Source organism: Spodoptera frugiperda, chromosome 30 (genome assembly GCF_023101765.2).
Source record: "Spodoptera frugiperda isolate SF20-4 chromosome 30, AGI-APGP_CSIRO_Sfru_2.0, whole genome shotgun sequence".
Lineage (NCBI taxonomy): Eukaryota > Metazoa > Arthropoda > Insecta > Lepidoptera > Noctuidae > Spodoptera > Spodoptera frugiperda.
In genome coordinates, this window is record NC_064241.1 from 11331861 (window position 1) to 11341986 (window position 10126).

Below are 10126 nucleotides of genomic sequence, written 5' to 3' on the forward strand. Positions count from 1 at the left end.
CCGCCTGCATCGACCGTTCCACTGCAGCGACAGCATCAGCATGTCAGCACATCAGCACCGGGAACAGGCAGTCACGTGACACCTTTACTTTGTGTTTCAACGTAAACTTTTTAAAACTGGATTACGTCCAATTATTCAAAAGTCAATGTGAATTTTGTGAAACTGATTTTACGCACACTTTTCTTTAAACTTTTTCGATTTGATTTGAACCGCGTCGCTTTTAATAAAATACACTTTTTACTTTGAAACCTAATGTCACCGTGCCCGCCTGCATCGACCGTTCCACTGCAGCGACAGCATCAGCATGTCAGCACATCAGCACCGGGAACAGGCAGAGTCACGTGACGGCTACACCACCCCCTTACTACATTAAATTTTATTTTTATTTACTTTGGACAGATCCGACGATATTGTGTTTTACGCATTACGTTTTTTGACAAATATATAAATAAAATACACTTTGAAACATAATGTCACCGTGCCCGCCTGCATCGACCGTTCCACTGCAGCGACAGCATCAGCATGTCAGCACATCAGCACCGGGAACAGGCAGCCACGTGACGGCTACACCACCCCCTTACTACATTAAATTTTATTTTTAAATTTGTCTTACTTTTAACGTGCTTTTTAAATTTGATAAACCCAACCATATGAATTTTGGGAAACTGCTTTTACAGATGACTGCGACAGGTTTAACGATCTTGTGTTTTACGCGTTACTTTTTTTTAACAAGTGCAGCGCCGTACACTTTTCTGCACTTTGAACTTTTTCGATTTGATTTAAACCGCGTCGCTTTTAATAAAATACACTTTTTACGTTAAAACCGAATGTCACCGTGCCCGCCTGCATCGACCGTTCCACTGCAGCGACAGCATCAGCATGTCAGCACATCAGCACCGGGTACACGCAGTCACGTGACACCTTTACTTTACTTCGTGTTTTAACGTAAACTTTTTTAAACTGGATTATGCCCAATTATTCAAAAGTCACATGAAATTTTTTTAAACACAAAAAATACACGTAGCTCGCTCCTCGCCGCAGACGTATTATTATATCAATGTACAATACTCGTCGTGCAGTGCGAGCGCGCGCTGCGCGGCCACACGCCGTGCACTCAGTGCACGCGTCGTGTGACATCATTGTGAACGCTCCAATTGATGCGATCGGGGCGTTGAAACACACTTTCGGACTTATCGCAGATAAATATATTTATTTTTATTGTTCTCTTAAATTGAATAATGATACAATAATAATTCTAACAGATAAATAAATGTTAGACAGTGTCGCATTTCAATTCTTATTCGAGTGTAGAGTCAACAGAAGCACATCGGCCGGTATAATGTGCGCTGCGAACATCGTGCGTGATCGGAATATCGTGTCGAGGATTGCCAACACTTAGATTGTTTTGTTTCACCATTTGGTTTAAGAAGCGTCTCGGGATTATTTATTGGTTTCAAGTTGTTGTGAGTGCAACTGTTGAACTTTACAATCGATTCTTATAATTTATGAACATTAATTGTTAGCTTGGGTACACTTTATAGTTGGGATTGCAGTCTTACAGACAGACACGGGTGGACCTTTTAAAATAGTCCTTTTGATTACTGAATTAAGGAACTTTATTATAATATAACGTATTAACTTTATATAAGTTTTAAAACTGACATGGTCACTAAACTATTATTAGAACTTATAACGGTTATAGTTTAGATTAACTCACTTAATCCGTGAAATGGCGCTTGCAACAGTGCCGAAATATCGGAAACTCGATAAAATGAATAAACAGTAAATAGTTATAAGTTCTAATAATAGTATTAACTTTGTTCTTAATTGAAATAATGTACAGATTTTACTTTCAGTGTAACACCCACTGTTCGTTGGTTATGTTATGGTTTCTATGGTGTGGTCCTATTAGCGTATAGCTCCGTACCTTTTCGTTTCTTTTGTTGTCTTCTAGTTATTTCTTCTGATTTATTTCGTTCTGGATCCAAGGCAGTTATACATGTTCTTCAATGTTCCGATATTTTCATGTTGTATCTACTGTAGATCTTGACTTACAGTTGTAGCGGTATGGGAGGTTGTGGCGGGCTTGTCAAATATTTAAAAAGACTTCGTGCCTAAACCACCCAATAAAGCTCTACCCGACTTTTTTTAAGGGTGAGAAAAAAGAGAGGAAGCGTCAGACTCTTACTGTTTAAAAACTACCCCGTTCCTACTCCTGCTTTTCGAGCTGGAGTCCCGGTAAACCCGCTAGGTAGTCCGCAAATCCGGAGCTCTTCCCGACTTAGAAATCGATACACTCCATGTTCGGCAGTCACACTTGTGACTCTGTCAACATAGATTTATACTCCATTTTCTCACTATTTTCCAATACCGAAGATGTTGCAACTACATTGATAAATGCACTGCGACGACTTGCAACGATAGAAGCTATCGAGATAACTCATTATAGATATTGCATCGATACTTTACTGTAGCTTCAAGTTGCTGGCAGTAAATTTAGTGTCAATGTTTTGCACTATCTAAACTATACTCGTATTACAAAAAGTCACAGTTAAAATTATTATTCTCAACTTAAATGAGTTAAATTTGCGATTCTATAAAAATAGAGTCTAGATCTTTGCGATTAGAGACCCGGGTGACGATACAACAATGACGTGACGTATTTGCAACTGGTGTTGCAATAGATTAGGTGATTATTTACTTGCTCATTACGATACTTACACCAGACAAATGTTTTAAACTTATGTCTGAACTGTTTGTCCTGGGTACCGATTCATTTGAAACGGTTAGTAAATCTACGATTTTGACTGGATAATTTTATTGGCAGTGTATATATTTAACATTGAAGAACCGTTTTTACTACAGGCGTAATTGAATTACGCATGATACATACACCAAAATATTATTTTACAATTTTTGTCTGTCTGCTTGTTCTGGCTAATCTCTGAAATGGATGGACTGATTTTGATGGGAATTTATTGACAGGCAACCTAATGTACTAAGGAGTAACTTATTACTTTTATTTTACTTAAAGAAACAAAAACTGATATTCTGTCAGAAGCCAATTCTACGCGGACGAAGACGCGGGCAACAGATAGTACTTAACACTAGCCAGGTAAACCTTATTTAGATTGCAGTGGCCAACCAAAGAAACTCATTATCCCGTCCAATCAAATACATCCATCGTCCAAAGGTTTTACAAAGAGTTTCTGTATTTTTTTCACTTCTTTGGTTCGCAAACTCCTAATGAATGAAAGCGTGTAAGGCAGAAAGGTCCCGAAAAAATCCATTTGAGACGCGTCTGTGTGGAACAAAGTAATTTGTAGTCTTGGACATCAAAGGATGGAATTTTTACGGGTCCAGAAACTATGGTTTGTATAGATAAAGATGTTGGTAGACTATCTTTTATGAGCCTTTTCTTGATGAGTTTTTCGAAGGTAGTGTAGGATCTTAGTTTAATGTGTGAGGTGGTATCCAGACTTCCATCAAACCTATACCAAGATATTGGTATGTTTAAAGTCACGCCTAAGGTTGCTTTTCCATCAGAGATGTGCTATGCTACGTTGCTGTGGATGCGTTTGGCTTCCACCAATCATATTCATTGGTACACATAGCTTAGCACTGGTGGAAACGGACTCAACTAAGCTATGTTTTTAAATGGAAAAATGGAAAGTGTGCGATGCTATGGATGCCTTCCCTACTATCGATACATCACATACTCGAGCTGCGCCTCGAAGATGGCCGCCATCTTCATAGCACAACTTACTCGCACAGCTGCATAGCTTAGCACCAGTGGAAACGGTCAGCCATAAAGTACATGGTATTTAGAACCTCCTCACCTAAACCACAAGGTTTAAAACTGTAACAAACTTGTAACAATTTATTTTACGTTCCGTTGTAAACTAAATTACAGGCCATTCCGCCAGTACCTTACACTACACTGTTTGCTCATTAAAACCAGTACTAAGCAGTACATCAAGCTACCCCATAAACTATTTAGAACTATCATAAGATCTGCTAACTAAGAACTAGGTACTTACAACATAATCTAAACACGTGTAATAAAGACCTAGAGTCTTTTTGAATTTATACACTAAATCGTCTGATTAAGGTTGAAAATGATCAATTAAACATAAACAAATGTGTCAGTTTGGAGTAGCTTGACCGCTTTGTGCAATGTCTTATTCATATCACCGTTTAGTTTTTAGTCTAAATGCCGTATTCATTATCTGACTTCAAAAAAGAAATTCTCAGTTTTTTACCTGTATGTATGTTTATGCTTCGCTTTTGCTAAACTGATTGATACGTTTTTGCATAGTGTTTTAGATTTAAACCGAAGGTATAACTTGAATGAAAAAATGGTGTTCCGCACTTTTAAGGCGGTTAGTAATAACCTATATTAAAAAATAGTTTTGTTTTAACTCACGCATATGTTAACGTTGAAAATTGTTCTCTTGTTCTCTATTTTGCTTGTATGTAAACTGCAGCTTTGAAACAGTAGTACATACTTGAAAATCAGTTCGGTTTTGCTCCTGAACTAATTTGAAGTTGTTGTGTAAACTACTCTAGGAGTAGAAGTTAAGTAGAGCTGGTTTGTGTTGAACTAGAGAGAGCAAAAACGTGTACAAATTACTGTTGTTTGAAATTATATTACTGTCTTGTTTGTCGAGTGAGTCGCAAATGCGACTGGCAAGGGGTTTCGGTTTCGATTCCCGGGTCGGGCAAAGTACTATTCGGTTAATAGTTATTTCTTAGAAGTAGCACTGAGTCTGAAATTGTGCCTAGTAGAATAGGCTTTGTTTACATTAGATATACTGACTTCTCCTGCCTTCGGGCGACGCGAGAGCGAGTGTCAGACTCTTACTGACTAAAAACCACCCCGTTCCTACTTCTGCTTTTCGAGCCAGAGCCCCGGTAAACCCGCTAGGTAAGCAGTCCGCAGCTTCAAAAATGTAAGTCTACCTTTATCTACCTACTATAGATACTTATTACTAAAGTTTTCCTGAACTCTTTTATTAAACTGTCCCGTATTACCATCTCAATAGACGAGCGGTTCTCGCCGAGCTAACTATATTACCTAGTACTCATTACGAGTCTAGCTGCAACGGTCGCATTGACTTGTAGATTGAGTCACAATCGCAGACATTGTCTGTCGAGCAATGAGAAGTATTGAGTTATTGGCTCTTTGGTCTTATTGGTTTATTATCGATGCCATCGAGCAAGGTTTCAATTTTTTGGTCAGGCAAATTATTTTTTGGTTATATAAGGTTTTTGAAAATGTTAAGTATTAGTTCTGAGTGTAGATTTATGCCAAGTAGGTTGTAGCATTAGGATCATTCTCTATTACACTGGACTCGTTGGTGTCCCCACAATGTATATGGACTACGGCGTAACTATTCTCCTGTATCATGGTTGCGAACTTTATTTTTTCTATTGGGAAAAGGGGCTCATAACGAATTTTCGGCATATACACTGGTGACATGCAGACCCGAAACAACAATTTGTGTATCACACAAAGAATTGCTCCGTGTAGGAATTGAACCCGCTACACGTTGCGCGGTAGCCGGTGCCCAGTCACCGCGCCGACCGTGCAGTAAGTTGGTTTTACATTGTACACTTCTGTCTACGTCTTCGGGGGATAGAAGGCGTAACGTTATGTCTTAGCTATGTTATGTTAAAATTCCAAGATTTTACTAACAAAACCAGGCGATAATGTTATGAAAGAGCTGCATTTTAATTCCTTACTGGGTATTAACAAAACAAATTAAAATAAAACTTTAATAACATTTTGAACCATTTTAAACGAGTGCGGCCATTGTAGCTCTCTTAAAATGGGTTTTTAGATTTTATCGTGTAGAAAATTGACTTTTATTTTATTTTATGACGCGTATAATAGTAGCTTAACGGTGCTTTTCCACCAGAGATGTGCTATGCTACGTTGCTGTGGATGTGTTTGGCTTTCACCAATCATATTCATATATACATATAGGTATACATTGATAGGTGTGTGCTATGGATGGCTTGGTGAAAACTGTCACGTAGTTTCACGGCTTACCTATAACATCTTCTTAGCATGACTATATTTCCGGAGCTGCGGACTACCTAGCGGAAAAGTACCATAAAGGTAGACACATAATAAGCACGACTCCGGCACGGCGTGGAACGCACAGTTGTAGCCTGCCAACCATCCACATGATGGGGATGGAAACGAAGTGCTGTTGTGTACGTCGATGGCGACGACGAAGACCTCAGAGCACTTGTATAATTGTGTCGTCATCAATTCCGAGAAGGTCGGTTCCTTGAAAATGATGGCGAACGTAAATGTATTTATTCTACTTAGTACACATTTCAACTCAGTCCACACCACATGGCTTGCTATGTATGTACATCCAGCAAAAAAGGCACCACACATTGATAAAAAACCGCAAAAACATGAACCTTATAACTGTTTGCGAGGGACTAAACCAAATCTTTCTAAGTAAATCAATTCAAGAATTTTTATTCGCGAGAGCGGACAATATTTATACGGGTCGAACCTCTGAGGAACGCGACGCGGACCCAATGAAATTTTGTTTAGCCTCCTCATATTATTATGTAAAGGAAATTCCTTCCTTGCTTGGCTTTTCTTTTTTTTTGTCGTATCATATAATGTAATATTAGTTAACTTCGTTTTCTTGCAGGGATCGATAGTATATATCAAAGGTGATTTTGTTTGATAGTCAGTTGTTTACAGGTCCGAGTAAAGAATCTTTCAAAAAGGACGTATATTAGACCATTTTAATGCTCTATAGCACAGTAATTTAGACTGAGAGAGATTCTGAACGTAACAATAGATTTTAAACCATTCTTTAAAGTTAGGTTTTAAAATTTTCTCTCGTGTTTTTTTTTTCAATTTTCATTCATTTATAAGGAATAATCTCGAGATTGCGTCCATTTTTAGTGATATTAATGTCATTCGAAAAATGGAATGAAACAATTCCTGAAAGTAAATAGATTATCTTAAAAACTTCTTCCTTCCTAATATAGTTCAAATGTTATATGATTATTATTTGCAATATAATAAACACACAAACCAGTGAATCTCGCTTGAGCCCCAATCTCTCGAGATTTGCCTTCCTTAGTACCTAGTAATCTTCAGCTACTATTTACCGCTACATTTTCTTGACTACAACATGAACTAAGCTACATGCAACATAATATTAAACTCATCACACAATTTAATACCCAGCAAACTAAGGTTAGTTACTTGTAAACTGTTAAACTTAACCCCTCCCCTGCGCAGTCAGTATTCGGTAACACACCAACATACATGGTGGACAAAACTTATGCAATAACTAGTAATTAGGTCAAACTAGGCAGACTAGACTGTGTAAGGATCCTAAAGATAGGAGGTCTAGATTCTAGGTATATGAGAAGATGATTAAAGTAATTGAGTTTATGGAAGATAATAACTGTAATGTAGGTAGATCGATATTTATCTGTAAACTAGCGACCCGCCCCAGCTTCGCATGGGTGCATTGGTGATATATTATGCTTGTATTATACATATAAAACTTCCTCTTGAATCACTCTACCTATTACAAAAAACCGCATCAAAATCCCTTGCGTAATTTTAAGACACACAGACAAAAATAGCGACTTTGTTGTATATTATGTAGTGAATTAGGTGGGGTATGATAGGCGCTGGCCGCTAATAAACGATCTAGCCAATGCCCGTATTTTATTGTGCCTCCAAGCACATACAGACATCACAATAACGACTGTCAGTTATGTATGTATTTGCAAATGCAATTCGGATTGCTAAGCGAAGGTATTGGCTTCGATCCTCGATTTGAACAAAGAAGTAAGGAGTTTTTTTAATCAATTTATAGATTCCGACTTTCAAATTGAATTCGACAAATTGCCCTTAAAAGTGCGGTAAGCATGGCATCACGACAATTCCTCTGGTGTTGCGGGTGCCCATGGGCGACATTAATTGTTCTCTACTAACTGTTACGTTAACTTTAAACAGAGAGGATTGGAAGGAGGGTCAGACAAACAGAGAGGAGTGGAACAGAAAGGAGTGGAAGGAGGGAGGGTCATCGTGGTTGAATTCTAATTCTAACTGTTGCATTAATTTCCTTCTGGTTCAAATTGTAAAAAATTAAAGACCCATTGATGAAGAGACCATAACTCTCTATCAACAGCCATGACAGTAAAATAAATCTTCTTGGTCACCATTTTCGTCTTAGAGTCCCAAGCTTACCCACTGATTAGAAGCCTCGAGCCCCAAGACTTCTGTGACTCAGCCGGCAACCATCTTTTTTCCTTACCTTTCAAAATATAATAAACTGGATTAACTTGAATTTGTGGTACGGAGGGAATTATGAGGGCATTCCCTCAGGCTCGGAGTAATGAGTTGTTTATTCAAAATTTTGACTCTCTGGTAATTATAGGATAATAGACTAGAATTTGTTTCGCTACTGGAAAAGTTATAAAAGGTCAGCTTCGTTTGTTTTTCCAAATGGCGGTGGGCGATTTCATTATGGCGTTTCTTTTGACTGTCAATTGGATTATGAAAAGGTAATAAATGTACTGTTGTATGTTTTTACCCGACTGCGCCAGAAGGAGGGTTATGTTTTTCGAGAGTATGTATGTATGTATAATTGTTTGGCACGCTCTGCAGCCTAAACGGCTCGATGGATTTCAGCTTGATAGGGGTCGTTTGATTCGTATTAATTGTGAGAGTGACACTAGATATATGAAAATAATAAAACTAAAAGAAAATATAATAAAAAAGGTAATTTAAAAAACTAAAAAACCCGACTGCGTTTCTTTTTTATAATATGAAAATGAAAAAACCCTAAAACAAGAAAGTCATCGTAAAATTGAAGCAGTCGGGACACATTCTAAATATGAAGACTTAGTGAGGGCACATACGACTAGCTTTTTAGAATGGGTCCAATTCAAAAAGAAATGCAGTCGGGTTTTTTAGTTTTTTAAATTACCTTTTTTTTAGTAAGTAGTTTGAAAACGAAAATATTATGAAGTTTGCGATCTTTAGGTTCTTTAGTTTTTTTAATGCCAAATTCTTAATTATAAATTGAATTTAACATTTATTGATAAATGGCCCAAAAAATAATCAAATCAGAGCCTTTCTATGTCTGATCTGAGTACCTAACAATTTCTATTAAATCTACTGACTAATAAAAACTGCATTTTCTAGCATAAAACCTAAATCAGACTGTCAAACTAAACGGTCAAGAAAGTACAAAAAAGAAACAACAAAATCCCTTTCAAAACAAAAATAAATATTCAGCGAAAACCATAGTCAGCTCGTTCACACCAGTAAAGACACGTCCTATTAATTCCGAGCGCAAATATCGACTGCCCTGCCCTCTGCTTGTGCAGTCAACTCAGGCGAACCGTCAAAGTTGCGGGCACTTGCTACTTTTCGAACAGCTATACCAACCAATTTATCGTGACCTCGCTTTGTATGATCTTTTAACATATTCGACGGTCAGTTTATACTGGTTATGTATAGCTTGAAGTGTAGTTGTGTATACAGTTTGGCACGTTTGCACAATTTTTCTCTTTTTAGTTTGTGTGGAGATATTCGTCGATCGGAAGGTTTGATATTGAGTGTGTTTTGTTACTGTATGCTTTATTGATTTGTTGATTGAAATTTTGTTTGTTTGTGTTTCGCTACTGCAAAATGGATGCTACTGTCATTTGATGCGTTGCTTACTTAAAAAGACAGTCAGTTTGAGGATATTCTTGGAATTTGTCCAGAAAAACAGTTTGCTAGTACAAGAATTACATGCTATATAACTGTAAAATTTTTTAAACATGCCAACTGTATTTTTTTTTTGTAAGAAATTTTGCTAAGTAATGGTATGGTCTCCTAACACAATCATACTTTGCTTAAAAGGAATTCCCAAGGCACGATTACGATTACCCAATGTTCTAACAAGTTGCAACAATAAACGATTTTTTTATTTCATTCAGTTCATATCTGTTAGACCAGTCATGCAGTAGTCATTAGTAGAAATTACGTCGCTATTAAACAAATTAAAAATGCATTTTATAATACTTTTTCTGTTTAAAAATGTATCATTCTCCTAGTATTAAATGTAATCAGGCTATT